Source organism: Danio aesculapii, chromosome 13, assembly GCF_903798145.1.
Source record: "Danio aesculapii chromosome 13, fDanAes4.1, whole genome shotgun sequence".
In the NCBI taxonomy this organism is placed as follows: Eukaryota; Metazoa; Chordata; class Actinopteri; order Cypriniformes; family Danionidae; genus Danio; species Danio aesculapii.
The window spans coordinates 11,793,393-11,806,747 of record NC_079447.1 but is presented as its reverse complement, the minus strand read 5'-3'; the positions used below and the strand labels follow the sequence as shown (position 1 = coordinate 11,806,747).

General features: G+C 37.2%; 1 protein-coding gene across 1 annotated transcript in view; it reads right to left on the bottom strand.

The window, feature by feature from the left end:
• Positions 1-12,975, bottom strand: part of pcdh15a (protocadherin-related 15a) — a 412,430-nt gene extending 399,455 nt beyond the window's left edge. Inside the window, exon 1 of the mRNA XM_056471438.1 lies at positions 12,642-12,975. The gene's annotated coding sequence lies outside the window, so the exon portion shown is untranslated. The remainder of the gene's footprint in view (positions 1-12,641) is intronic.
• Between the last annotated feature and the right edge of the window lie 380 nt (positions 12,976-13,355).

Genomic DNA, 13,355 nt, shown 5'->3' with positions numbered 1-13,355 from the left:
CTTGGCAAGACCAGTCTCTACAAGTATTTTTAGGTTAAAATTAATAATTTTAGGTTAAAGAATTTTATCCCTCAAAACCCCAAGTTTAAAGTTTTATGTTGAAAACAGTGTCATACAAAGTCCCCTGAAGGGGCTTTCTAGCACTTGGGATCAATTTATGTAAGAGTTTGATTCTATTACAGTTAGGATAACAAAGTAAATTTGTCCCTGTTGCTGGAAGAACACAAAAAGTGTCCATGTTGAACATCTTTCCTATCTGACTGATATATTTCTGATCTTGGAGCTACTAAGAAGCAGCCATGGGATGATAATGATAAAGGTATACCGTGGTTTGGAAAAGTTAAGGTTTTAAAACCACAATTTTTTTTTGCTATATCGTTTCTATGGTATGTGTACATATTTTGTAGGGGTTTTTTTTAGGACAACAGTATCTGCAGCAGAAAAGATCTCCAAAGATGCAATTTTAAATTGTAAAGAAATCTGTGTTTTTGAAACTAATGAAGACAGCAGAAGTCAATTATTGAATTATTTAGCCTGACAGTTCTAAAATATTTTAAATGTTTCTCAAAATAAAATATGTTGTGTTCAACGGGGAAAAAGTTTTAGTTTTTACCCAGACATTTAAAAAGTATATATTTTAAAGCAGTAATCACAATACCATGAAACTGATATTTTTATCCAAGGTTATCATACCATCAGAATCTTACCGGCCCATGCCTACTAAGAAGATCATGGGTAAATTATGAAGGTCAAAAATGCGACATGTTGGTGTGCCTATAAGAAAGACATGAACAAAACATACCTGAGTCAACCTAAAAACAAACAAACAAAAAAAACCAGGTACAGTTCATCATACTAAATCATGAATGTGTCTACTGGAGACATATGAGTTTGTCAAACTGTATTTATGTGTTTACTCACTTGCTTTTCTGACAACTGTGACTGATGTGCTGCAAGTGTGCAGACAGAATTTTACATCTCATTTCTGCTTGGAGAAATTGACTGCAGAGTTGCTGAGTATACTCTAGTACAGTGTTTCCCATCCCTGTTCCTGAAGGCACACCAACAGTACACATTTTCAACCTCTTCCTAATCAAACACACCTGAATCAACTCAGCAGAACATTAGAAGAGACTTCAAAACCTGAAATGAATGGGTCAGATAAGGGAGACATCCAAAATATGTACTGTTGGTGTGCCTCCAGGAACAGGAATGGGAAACACTGCTCTAGTGCACAAAACTGAACCATTTATATTTGCTGTTTTCTGCTTAGTCATTCCCTATATTTGATGTGTAAACAGCTGCTGCTTTGATGACAAAAAAAAAAAATCGGTTTCAACATGACGGGGCAGTGACACTGGATCAATCAAATAATTCAAACCAGGCAATTGAACCTAGAGTGAAATCACTTTCAGTTCCAAAAACATACTAATCTATTCCCTTCTTTTAATAAAACACTGCTACAAATAAGTAACTGAAATAAGTATTATTCAAAAGCAATGTTTCCATCCAAACATGCAAATTAAATGTATGTGCAAAGCTGGAATATCGCATAAAACACGTGCGAACAAAGCAGCGTTTCCATCCAATGAGTTGAAGAGAACAAAAGCATCACTTCCTGATTATCTAGTGCCAGATATCAACAGTAAAAACAGAATTTGCTGCAGGAGGAGAAGCTGCGTGAATCTTTTCTTCATTTAATAAACGACTTGCGCCTCAGTGGACAAATGCTGACACGCAATGAACACGTGGCGTTTGAAGGCTGTTTTTTATTATTACGTATTGTTATTATTTTAATATTATTACGTATTGTTATTATTTTAATATTATTACGTAATGTTATTATTTTAATATTATTACGTATTGTTATTATTTTAATATTATTACGTATTGTTATTATTTTAATTTATGTAATTTATTTTTTATTTATTTATTTGTTTGTTTTCACTTTTTAAATCATTTGTTTGATTCCTGATGTTTTAGTTTCAGAATAAGTTTGTATATTTTTTTTTAAAAACATTTTGTTCTAAACAATATCCAATAAATATATTTGATATTTGCCGGGGGATAAAATAGGTGGATGGAAATGGAAATATATTGGGGGACCCCAAAAAGTTTATAGATTGTTTATTAAATTTTATGGAAACATCAAAGACTTACCCTGCTTAGTTGATATCAGCTCTATTACACAGTAAATAATTGGAAGAAGGAAATATTGACTCCCTAATGCCAACCTTTCAATATATTTTTCCTTTTTTTTTCTTTTCTTTTCCTTTTTTTTATTTTTTTTTTACTCTTTTGCTCAATTATTTATTTATTTTCATTTTTCATTTTATTTTTATTCTGTTTTCTCTCTCTCTCTCTTCTCTCTCTCGAAGGATGTTTGTTTATAATTAATAAATTTTAGTTAATTTTAGGGGATAGTGGTAAAATAAGAAAACTAAGGCACTCTGTCATGCACTCCCACTGCAGAATCATCCCAATCAATCTAACATTATCCATTCTTTCCAAATAGAGATATTAAGTCATCTGTTGAAATTGTATTCATAATCACAATTTCACAGTGGGTGATGCTGTAGCCTCAAAGCAAGAAGGTCGCTGGTTCGAGCCTCAGCTGGGTCAGTTGTCATTTCTGTGTGGAGTTTGCATGTTCTCCCCATGTTCGCATGGTTTCCCCCAAAAGTCCAAAGACATGCACTATAGACCATTCTGAGGGATGTAAACAAAAACAATGGCGCCAGCATATTTCCTGTTTTACATTTTTATTTTCTACAGCTTTCAAGAATCTAGAAACACATATTGATAAATATTGTTATGATGGCTGTTTTAACATTAAGTTATGATCGAATTGCCTCTTGTTACATTATGAAATAGTTTGATAACAAGCAGGAAATGTTTATGGGCCTATGACCACATTGAAATGGTCTATATGTGAATTGAATAAACTAAATTGGCCGTAGTGTATGTGTGTGAATGAGAGTGTATGGGTGTTTCGCAGTGATGGGTTGCAGCTGGAACCGCATCCGCTGCGTAAAACATATGCTGGATTAGTCGGCGGCCAACAAAATGCTGATTAATAAAGAGACTAAGCTGAAAAGAAAATGAATAAATGAATGAAAAAAATATCGCAATGTTAGATTTTTCCAATATCGTCCGTGTGTCAAGTCAACTTTATTAATTTGGTTCTTTTTACAATACAGATTGCATCAAAGCAGGCTGACAGAAATCCAAAAGAAACACAGTATTATAATTATAAAAAAAGAGATCAAACGGGAGACATTCAAATGACGTTGTAAAGCAGATCTCAAAAGACAATAGTGCCATTATGTTGAGCTCAAGTCAGTTCAGTGTTGATTCAGTTCAAGTGCGGTGTGCTACAGAATTGCGGTGCCGTGTCACAGACAAGCATGTTAAAAATAAAACTTCCATTCACTCTCATTATGTCAATTATTGCCACTTTATTTAGCATGAACCACTTTTATGATACTCCTGTGATGCATCTGCATCCTTTTTTGAAGCCTGAAAGCCTCTGTCCCCATGGGGACTAATGGCATGGAAAAGAGCAACCAGCACAATCCTCCTTTTGTGTTCCTGTACAAGTCGTGGGGATTTGTACCAACACGAGTGCAAGCAAATGAAGACCGAACTTTCATTTTTAGCTGAAGTACTACTTAAAAATCGTTCCCTCTGCCCCAAGACGCTACCTTCCATTCCAGCGCGTCTGTCCATCTTAGTCTCTCTCCAGCTGTTTTCTTTCTCTCTCTGCCTCACAGCTTTTTCTCCCTCTCCATCTCCATCTGCGTGGCCATGTGAATGGAAATCATTTCAAGCATCACTACCCACGGCTAATGCTGAAATGTGTTCTCTAAGGTGTCCACAGTGCATATGAATACAGTCATGCCTAAGCCTAAGATACCACACAGTCTGGTGCTCAAACAACCTCGAGGCACATAATGAAATCCTCGCTGTTTAAGGCACAACACAAGCTTCATCCTTCTCCTCTGCCTTCTTAGTAAGTCATAAGGTCTCTGGTCAGTTCAAAGACATCCAAAGCTGTATTATGGGCATTAAAAGGTCAGAGGTCAGCTCCGACAAAAGGCGAATGAAGGTCAGGTGGATGTCTAAGACTCTGACCTCCGTGTAATTGCCTTAGGGCCCTTTAAACCATGTCATTGTACGGCTTCCCATTTTCTGTGCTTCACTGGTCAGAAGTGCTGCTTACAGCGGTTTGATACTCATAAAACTTACACCAGGCTGAGCAACAGACCACCTCCTGAGAGAGTTGCACGATTCATAGAAACTTTTATAAACATGATCAGAATTACTTCCCTTCAAAATGTAACATGGTTGTTTTTTTCTGTCAGGTAGAAAACATTAATGAAAAACATTTGTGTGTAATGACTCAGCAAAAAATCGATGGCAATATTTACATGGACATCAGTAATCTAATTATTTACCTTATTCTAAATAAGACGATAATATGATTAAGGTCTTTGCATGAGTTGCTTTTTGAATGTTTCTTTCATGTTCCTATTTTATCCCAGCAGGCACACAACCTTCTAAAACGTTAATATTAGGTTAGATTTAGGTCGTGACGTCAGGTGACCAAAATTCAATGACAAGCCAGTGTCTAAGGACAACGTTATTTTGACATTCAATAACGACGTCAAATATTTGGTTGCAAATATTTGGTTGTGTTGGAAAGCAACCAAAATCCAACACAGAGCCAACATCTTAAATCAACATCATACTGACGTCAAATACTGATATTCGTTTGGTGTGGCAACTAAAATCCAACATCTGATTAGGGCTGTCATGGTCTCTATTTTTTTGCTGGGTGATATATTGCACCCAAATAATTGCGATAAACTATATTATTGCCACTTTATAATTAAAAAAAACTAATACTAATAAAAATAATAAATTTTTACAACATAATAGTGTAATAATTCACGTACACTGTATCAAAGAACATTTTTAATTTTTTAGAATATTTATAATATTTAGGTTTGAAACTGAAACATGAAAATAAAATCTTAAAACAAATAAGTAATAATAAGTAGTAGATGTAAACAAAAAAGTGTAAGTCAAAAGTAGACTTTCAATGCATCTCGGGCGCCATTTTTTTAATAATCAGGCAGACTCCAAGACAGGACTGTTCGTTAAATGTTAGCAGCATATTTTTTAAATGCTGGTATTTCGAGCATGTGAGTGTGTGTGTGAGTGTGTCATTTCACTTTGTCATGTTTATATTTGCACTGGCAGGTAAATACATCAGTTACAGTTAACTGTCTGGAAGACCCCTCTGCAGTAACAACTGCGGTTGTTGTTCCCATGTTAAAAAAATGGGTGGGTAACCTCCTCCTCACTTTTAGAGACAGACCATTTAAAAAAAGGTGATTAATAATAAAATGAATGTAAAATTTTGGATCTCATTGTGTCCGCTACGCCTGGGTGGTTATGTGATTTAAAGTTAGTCGTGTTGCCTATTTTCATTGCCAATGTTCTACAACAAATTCGACATATCGGCTCGACATATCGGCTCGTTCACGTTAGTGGACTCTCCTTTCTCATTCAGCTTAAAGCCAAAATGTTCCCATACCGGAGCTGAAGACCGTGACTTTAAAACCAAGTCCATCTTGTTTATCCTAACTGACTGTAGTTTCTAAATACGAGTCAGTTGGTTCCCATCTTGTCTTCTTCACCTCCAATATCCGCTCTCTCTCTCTCTCGCACACACTATGTCTGTGGGTGTGTGTGTGTGCGCAGAATGTGTGGAGATGCTGCGTAAGCCCCGCCTTCCACAGAAAGTGACAAAAAACTTAGCTTGTTAATATAGACAATATATCGCACCTCTGAAATTAACCACCCTCGTTTTCATATATCACGCGATAAGTCAATATATTGGCTATCGCGATAGGCCTACATCTGATAGACATCATAGTGGTAACGTCCACACAACGTCAAGCTGTAACATCATTAGACGCTTATATTTGGTTGATTTTAGGTTGGATGTTGGACACTGACATCAGTCTGATGTTGGGGTCTGATGTCAACCTGATTTTCATTTTCAAACAAAATGCAACGTCCCCACGACGGGGTACAACGTCAATCTGACGTCATGCTGACATCCTGTGCCTGCCGGGATATCACATAGTTTGATTAGTGTCATTACAGCACCATTCTATGCTAGTTTCCTCTTTTCACGCAACAATGGTTTATGTTCATCATGGTACCATATGTAATTTTGCCTGTTTCGTTTTTAATTTTGCAACAAGTTCAACTGCAGTTACGTTCTCACACTTTGCTTGCAAACAGACAACAGCGGATACAAGTTCTCAAACAACAGGCCACCTCTACCATTTCATTAACTAACTATTCATTCTTGCCACCCCGACAAAGTCAAGGCACTTCATAATGTCCATTTCCAGAATTCTCAGCATAGACATCGTTTCCCACTCGCACCAAAAATGTGCTCTCTTGCTTGAAGCCACTCTTATTTGTTTGTTGTCATACGTCTGACAACTGCCGTGTGTGTGCCCTGTTGCGGAATGTAGCAAAAAATACTACAAAAGGGTGATAGTGTGTACTGCACTTCAATAAAGTGACTAAAATAGGAATACTCCACATCTCTTAATTCGATTTCTGTTTAGTTCGATTTTGACTTTAATTGGATTAAGCTAATCGAAAATCGCTGTTTACATAGTAGACTCTTAATCAGAGTATTGTCTTAATCATATTAAAATCTGAGTATTGGTTTCCATGTGAACGTACTGAATAACAATGGAAGTCGAGTCATCTTTATTTCTATGGCACTTTTACAATGTAGATTGTATCAAAGCAGATTAGGCATCACCTCAGCTGTGTGTAAACTCAGCAATGAATAACTGAGGAAAACATTTTAGAGTGAATGACTTTACTGCAAATAACTCAAGCCTGAAAACCAAACCTGTGAACGATCTAATCAGTGTATAACATTCGAGTAAGTCAACAGAATTATCATTTTAGTACATGATTCAATGACTTGGAGAGTAACTTTTCAGTCCATTTTGGCCCGTATCATTCATTTGGAGCCTAGATCGCCAAATTAAAAATCACAGGTGGGCCAATGCTCTCCCGATCTCTTCCATTTGTCTTTTCTCGGTAAAAAAAAAGTAAAATAAAATAAAAAAAGAAGACTTTTCTCATGAGTGGGGATCATAGTTTATTGATATTAAGTAATCTAGTTGATCGACACATCAAAATAAGGCATAAAGTAAAGGGAGATTGTGGTGCAAACAGCTTTTTAGCATTGTGAACTGTCCCTTTACAATAAGAAATTACATTTGAAGTTGGCATAAAAATCAGATCCAATCAGTTCCCAAAGGTCGAAATCAAGCATTGCCTACATTTTTTCCTCATTTCAGGAGCGTTTCAATTGGATGTACGTCAAAATATGAAAAAAAAACAGGACAATCTGAACTTTTTAACAGTTTAATGCCAACTTTATATAAATGTTCAGCAGTAATATCTATTTATTAACACAGTATTGTATACATTTACATTTCAATATTCCTACAGTACAAACTGAACAGGTACCCCAAAAACAGGTTACATTTACTTACTCTTGTAATTATTGTAAAATACAATATGCATGATTACATTAAAACATACTGAAAATACATTTTAATGGTTAGTCTTAATGCAGGACAAAGTAAACTCTAAGTAAATGGTTTGAAGATTGTATGTTCACATATGCTTGTTAATGGCACGTTATTGAATTCATATAGTAATTTTTTTCCTACTACGGAAGTAAGTGGGTATTAACGTTCAACAAAAAAAAGAAAAAACGGTTTAAAATCAGATGACATAGAATAAATGCTGAGGTCATTTTTATGTTTAGGTGAACTATTCCTTTGATAAAAATACTAGTCATCAATATTTGCACAGGTCACTCCATGTGTGTGAATTATAAACATTATTCCTTTGTAAACTATCATCTCCTGGCCCTGTCATGCAAGACACTCACTGTTCAGCAAGTTCATCATCCTGATAGACGTCCTGATCAACTTCTGATAGATCGACAGATTGGCTCATTTGACCACACACACCTCACCAATTTAAGCAGACAGCTCCCTAAATATTTTGACATGTTTAAAATGACAGTTCATAAGCCACTTGGTACGAGTCATGAACATACATGCTCCTCCCATTGGAAAAACCACATAGAGGGTTGTACAAGACCAATAATCACACGATGGATGCAATTCTTTACAAAGTATCAATGGCAAATGTTTGTAAAGTTGATGATTTAGGTATTTACAAACCTTCTAATGTGTATGTTCATGACACATGCATAAAATAAGGTGCAGGCTTTTTTCCAGTGTCTGGACTATTTCTCTCCAGAGGTGATGATCAATACCATGGTATTGTATCAAATGTTTGCCCTCTGTCAGTGTGGGTGTCTGTTGTTTCAGTATCTAAAGTTTTGTGTTGTTTTGCTGCCTCTTCAATTGTTATTTTTTTCTGACTGTGAAACACTTGCCCACATTCGCTGCGTAAAACATACATGATTTCTACTACATTCACTCTTCCGTGGTGGGGCGCCACACCAAAATTCATCCCGCCAGAGCTACATTACAGCTTCTCATTCAAAACATTCCGCCGTTTTTTTAATAGCGGGTGATAATCGCACAAAAACATATTAAAATGTAAGTGAATTATAACAGGGCAAACTTTTCTGTAATCATAGTAGTGCGTTATTTGTTTAACACTTTAAGGTGACGTGCTGACTGACTGACTGACAGGTGCGTGACGCGTGAAGCCAGAAAACACGACGTAGCTTTCAGTTATGACGAACACAGTTTCCATATTTATCATTTATTTATAGATAAAGGTCTATGGCTCTGCATACAATGACTTTATCTTGCTGGAGTATATAGCCATTTCACTTTACTGCAGGATGCAATATTCCTAGCAAATCTAAGAAATGTTGGAGACATACTGATTACATTAACGCACTAAATCAACTTTTATTTGAGAGCGCACAAGAAAATCTGCACTTGAGCAGTGTATATTTGAGGGCAAGCAAGAAGTTTTGTACACGAACAGAGGAAATCTGCACTCAAGCACAGAGATTCACACATGCTCGTGCACACATTACATGAATGTTATCTCGACTTGTAATATTGCGCTCACAACATTTGTCAATGAAATAACGCCACAGGTTGTGGGTAGATCTGTGTAAAAAGCCCAACAGAGTCTGCTGCCACAGCTGGAAAAAATCCTAGAGGAAACACTGACATATGCTGGATAAGTTGACGGTTCATTCCGCTGTTGTGACCCCTGATTAATAGGGACTAAGCCGAAAAAAAATGAATAAATGAACGAATTAAACATTAGCCCAGTGTTGCCACCTTGTGGAGACGCTAATTAGCACTACAAAATTCAAGGTGTTTGGGAAACCTGCTCTTACTCTGGGTGCCCTTGGTAAGATGAAGATGTTTGGCAGGCTGCCAACTGAATAGTTTTGCTGTAGACTTTAGGTTTGTGCAACTATTTACTGGCAGGTCAATAAGAACACATTTATATTATTATTATTATTTTTTTGTTGATTGAATTTCAGTTAGGCTGCACAGTGACGCAGTGGGTAGCACGATTGCCTCACATCAAGAAGGTCGCTTGTTTGAGCCTCGGCTAGGTCAGTTGGCGTTTCTGTGTGGAGTTTGCACGTTCTCCCCGTGGGTTTTCTCCTGCTGCAACCGTTTCCCCCACAGATCCAAAGACATGTGGTATGGGTGATTTGGCTAAGCTAAATTGTCCATAGTGTATGTGCGTGAATGAGTGTGTATGGGTGTTTCCCAGTGATGAGTTGCAGCTGGAAAGGCATCCGCTGCATAAAACATGTGCTGGATAAGTTGCCGGTTAATCCCGCGTGGCGACCCCTGATTATTAAAGGGACTAAACTGAAAAAAAAATGAATGAATTAATTAATTTCAGTTGGAGTGTCACAGTGGGTAGCACAATCGCTTCACAGCAAGAAGGTCACTGGTTTGAGCCCCGGCTGGTTCAGTTGACATTTCTGTGTGAAGTTTTCATGTTCTCCCTGTGTTCGCGTGGGTTTCCTCGGGGTGCTCCAGTTTCCCCCACAGTTCAAAGTCATGCACTATAGGTGAATTGAATAAGCTAAATTGGCCATAGTGTATGTGTGTGAAAGAGTGTGTATGGGTGTTTCCCAGTACTCTGATTAATAAAGGACTACGCCAACGAAAATTGAATGAATGAATGAATGAATGAATGAATGAATGAATGAATGAATGAATGAATGAATTTTAAACAGTAGAGCATGATGGTACCAATGGAAAAGTTTGGGACTTGATCCCTAGGCAAAACAATAAATGATCATTGAAAATTTTTACAAAAAAACAACAACTATTGGTTATTGTTTGGGGTCAGTAATTACAGTTTGTTTAGTTATTAACTTAGTAATATGTTTGTTTAGAGTTTAACATTACCACAAATAACTACTCAAATGCTGCTCTTTTTGAAATGTATATTCATTGCACAAAATGTGTTGTTTGTTTATATTGTGCTGTGAATATATTTTCCAAAATTGATAACAATAAAAAATAATTCTTGAGCACCAAATCGGCATAATGGAATGATTTAACATCCATCCATTAATTAATTTTTCTTCTGCTTAGTCCCTTATTTATTAGGGGTCACCACAGCGGAATGAACCACCAACAATTCCAGCATATATTTTACGCAGCGAATGCCCTTCCAGCTGCAACCCACTTGGAAACACCTATACACTCTCGCATTCACACATACTATGGAAATTTAGTTTTACCCAATTCACCTATAGCGCATGTCTTTGGACTGTGGGGGAAACTGGAGCACCCGGAGGAAACCCACACCAACACTGGGAGAACATGCAAACTCCACACAGAAATGCCAACTGATCCGGACAGAACTCAAACCAGCTACCTCAACCATGCTAACCACAAAAACTACATTGAACAATAGTGCTTGAGCTCCAACTGGGAGGTTTGGTTTGATTGTATTAGGGGCTGGCTTGGGTGACATCAACACACGATTATACCAACCAAATGATGTTTAAAAAGATAAATCCAGCATTAATTGTGTCTTCACCCTGACACGGCACGAGAATTTCGGATAAGAAGCCCAAGGGGAATCGCAATGTCACTGCATTTCATCATTACGAGATACAAATGTGATCACAGTGCGTGAAACTTCTGACTGATCTTAAAGCTCCTCAATTATCTTGCATTTATACGACAAAGCATTCAGACCTAATCTCCTAATAAAATTCAGGATGACTGTATCATGTCTAACTAGCGAGGCTTCTTTCAGCTGAAACTTTAGACTGAAACATGCACGCTATCTCATGAGATCACCCCAGTCCTCCTCGCAACACACACACAGATACAGACACATGCACTCTATCCATATCAATGGTGTCAGCTGAACACAGATGCCAACTGAGCTCTAGTCTCACTGATCTATTCATTACACCAACAGCACATCACTGACTCATTCAAGGCTTTTAACAGATACATTCTGGGAAACGTTAATGTAATAAAGTCATCAGTGTAGAAAACCCCCAATAAAAAAAAAACACTGCGATTTCTTTTTTCAGCGGTTAACAGTGAAATAAAGCAAAAAAAAAAAATGTGTGTCACAATTATTGGCTGATCATGCAGTTAGAAAGAAAATACCTGTCTAGGATGTTGATAACTGCTGCAAAAATCTACCTAAGCTGTTAAAAATGACAGGCTAATTACAAAGTAGCAAAGTAGACAACTCACACACTCGAATGTAATAACTTTTTGGTCAAATGAAAATGACACAATCCAAAAAAGCTGCAATAAGCTATAAGTGAACTGGTTTCTAGCAGAAATGATATGGCTCCTGGTGCACTTTTCTACACACCTGCAGTGTTGACAAAAGACATGACATATAACATACACACATACGCGCACACGCACACACGCACACAAATATATATTACTAGATATATTTATTAATTTACATTTGTATACTAAATATAACTATTATTACTATATATTAACAAATTCACTAATATATAGAGGCCAATATACATTAGCTCACTACTACACGCCACTGGCATAAATAAAGCATTACAGATGCAGATTCTGTGCCATGAGAAAATGGAAACAAATGGGTTAAACGATGTGGCTGATGGAAGTGAATGAAACGGGAAAGTTTAATCCATCAAATAGACTAGTAAACCTCTCAAAAATGCTCTAAATTAACATCACGTTCAGTCGCATTTGACTTCATTAGGCTATGCCAGACATGACTTGAATGAATAAAAAAACTTCACAGAGAAATGAATCGATCATGTTTATCCCCAGGATGGATTCAATGGAATACAGATCCAGATCTAAAGAGGAAAGGAGTGATAAATAAATAAAAGAAACGTGGTCTCGGTTGGAGCTCTTCAAATGCTTCTGTATTTGCTTAATGTACAACAGAGATCTTTCATCCAGTCTCTTTCAAACGGACTTTGATGAGATTAAAAGAAGGAAACGTCAACTGAAGCACACTCAGACACGCTCTCAAACCATAAAATCATATTAGCAATTGGTTAAATGGTCATAGTATTGCTTACTCACGCAGTTTATTTCAGTTAATTCCTCTCCTCATGTTCCCGCAGACCGCCGTTCACAGCAACAGTTACGCGAGCGTTTTTCACTCACGCGCCGCGCGGGAATCATTCATTCCTTCTGTCAGGATTTTACCGGACGGTCTCCGTTGCACTCAAACGCTAACCCACCATGTCGGATTAAAATCCAAGCAGAGTCTCCCTGGACAGACCCACGCAACGAATCCCATCAGTTTCAGTAGGTATGTGTGTTTTTCACTGATGACAACGGACCGCCGGAGAACCGGTAATTTTACTTCTGATTCTCCTTAAACGCTTAAGAGCAGATCGGATCCAGGACGGTGTTGGTTAGTCCTCAAGTAACGATAGAAAGTAGCATGACAGCTCGAGTTAAAGTACAGCCCACCTCACACAACCCATCTCTCTCTCTCTCTCTCTCTCTCTCTCTCTCTCTCTCTCTCTCTCTCTCTCTCTCTCTCTCTCTCTCTCTCTCTCTCTCTCTCTCTCTCTCTCTCTCTCTCTCTCTCTCTCTCTCTCTCTCTCATGAGGCAATAATCTCATTTGCCTGGTCTGAATAGGTGAGGACAGGTAAATCTTCATGTGAACTCTGCACTGTCTTAGAGGTTCACATAATGTCATAACATGTCCTGGTTATATCTAAATTGTTCCATTACAAAGTTATTATATACTTCTTAATTTTTTATATTATTTGTCTGACCTCTGA